A 1,929-nucleotide genomic window follows, 5' to 3' on the forward strand; every position below is an offset into this window, starting at 1 on the left:
GCCGAATGGCCTCCTCTCGTTTGTAAATTTCTTATGTTCTTATGTTCTTATGCGAATGCGATTTGAATACGCGCTGTTTAGCACTTGTGATACATTTTTAAAAGCCGGTGAATATATATAATATTCAAATGTATATTGAAATATCGGAAATGTGTTTAAAAATCGTATCACCGTTATCGAAAAAAATTATATCGCGATATATATTGATATCGAATTATTGTCCAGCCCTACGTTGGAGGTCCCCAGCAGATGTAGCCAACAAGACGACATCATCTGCAAATAGCAGTGAGGCAATCCTGAGGCCACCGAACTGGACACCCTCAACACCCTGACTGCACCTAGAAATCCTGTCAATAAATATTATAAACAGGATAGATGACAAAGGGCAGCCCTGGCGGAGCTCAACCCGCACTGGGAACATGTCCGACTTATAACTGGGAATGCGGACTAAGCTTCTGCCCCATTCATACAGGGACCAAATGGCCCACAACAGTGGACCCCGGACCCCATACTCCCGAAGCACCCCCCACAGAGCACCCCGGGGTAGCCGGTCGTAAACCTTTTCCAATTCCACAAAACACATGTAGACTGGATAGGCAAACTCCCAGGCCCCCTCCAGTACCCTTGCGAGGATATAAAGCTGGTCCAGTGTTCCACGGCCAGGACAAAAACCACATTGTTCCTTCTGAATCTGAGAATCGACTATCCATCTCACCCTCCTCTCCAGTACCCTGGCATAGACATTCCCAGGGAGACTGAGAAATGTGATCCCCCTGTAGTTGGAACCATTGGCGGAGCGGGGGGGTGGCTTACTGGGCTTAAGCCCGGGTTGTTGTTTCAGAAGCCCAGGGTCTTTTGGAGTGTAATTTATTTCATAGTTAGATGCCTGACTGACAACTGTATAAAACAAAAACTACACACAATATTCGAAGCACATAGCGCACAGTCGTAAATTCCCCATAATTTTGGTATGATCCGAGCTCAGGCCCTAGGCGACTGAGCACAGCACTTACGCATGTGAGCGAGGGGGGAGAAGCTGCTGCCTGCGAATTTGCTGTAGGAGAAGTGCAGACAGGCAGACAGAGGAGAGCTTAAGTTTGACCAGGTACCAAAGCAAATCATTCGTACTGTACAAATAGCTAATGTAAATATGACGCTGACAAAAGATTGATATCAAACTGATCACTTGACCCATATTACGTTACTTGCTCTTCGAGTGAATCAAGAAATGGCGAAATGAAAAGCCGAACAACAATGCTGTTTTTTTAGAGAGTCTTAGGTTACATGTGTGTTTATTTCATATTTTCAGTTGTTACCCTCCACGGCTAAATAAAGCACTCTAAATCGGTTTCAGTTATGTACTGGTGTACACAACAATGGACATAAGGGGCTTCTTTCACAGAAAAAAACTCAGGTAAATGTTATTTTATATATTATGCTTTGTATGTTGTTCAATATATTTCTATGCAAAAAAAGAGGAATTTCAATACACAGCAGTATATCCACAGTTGAAACCAAATATTTACATACACTTTAGGGAAAAAACATAAAAACATTTTTTTTACTGTTAAACATCAATTTAGAGTAAACTTTTTTGTTTTATATAAATAAATATTGAAATATCTTTTGAATTAGTTAAATGTCAGAATAAAGAGAGAGAGAGATGTCTATTTTTTATCACTTTCATCAAATTTAGGAGTATATATACACTAAGTTTATTGTGTCTTTAATTAATAAGAAAACTCCAGACGATTCCATTCTGAGCTTAAGAAGCTTCTGATAGGTTAGTAGAGTCACAGCCTAATAAATCTTCAACTTCACAGCATGTTTTTCAGTCATTTCTAACCCCGACCCCCCCCCCCCCCAATCCCAGATGCATACTACCCTTTGGGGCTAAGCCCCGGGTGTATAAAATGTCTGACTCCGCCT

The 1,929-nt window shown here is 41.5% G+C and overlaps 1 long non-coding RNA gene across 1 annotated transcript; it reads left to right on the forward strand.

Moving 5' to 3' along the window:
• The first annotated feature begins 1,008 nt into the window (after positions 1-1,008).
• LOC140586466 (uncharacterized) lies at positions 1,009-1,349 on the forward strand. The gene is made up of 2 exons (XR_011988280.1): positions 1,009-1,105; positions 1,310-1,349. It is a non-coding gene; the product is annotated as an uncharacterized lncRNA (long non-coding RNA).
• Positions 1,350-1,929: the final 580 nt, after the last annotated feature.

Source organism: Paramormyrops kingsleyae, unplaced genomic scaffold, assembly GCF_048594095.1.
Source record: "Paramormyrops kingsleyae isolate MSU_618 unplaced genomic scaffold, PKINGS_0.4 ups66, whole genome shotgun sequence".
In the NCBI taxonomy this organism is placed as follows: domain Eukaryota; kingdom Metazoa; phylum Chordata; class Actinopteri; order Osteoglossiformes; family Mormyridae; genus Paramormyrops; species Paramormyrops kingsleyae.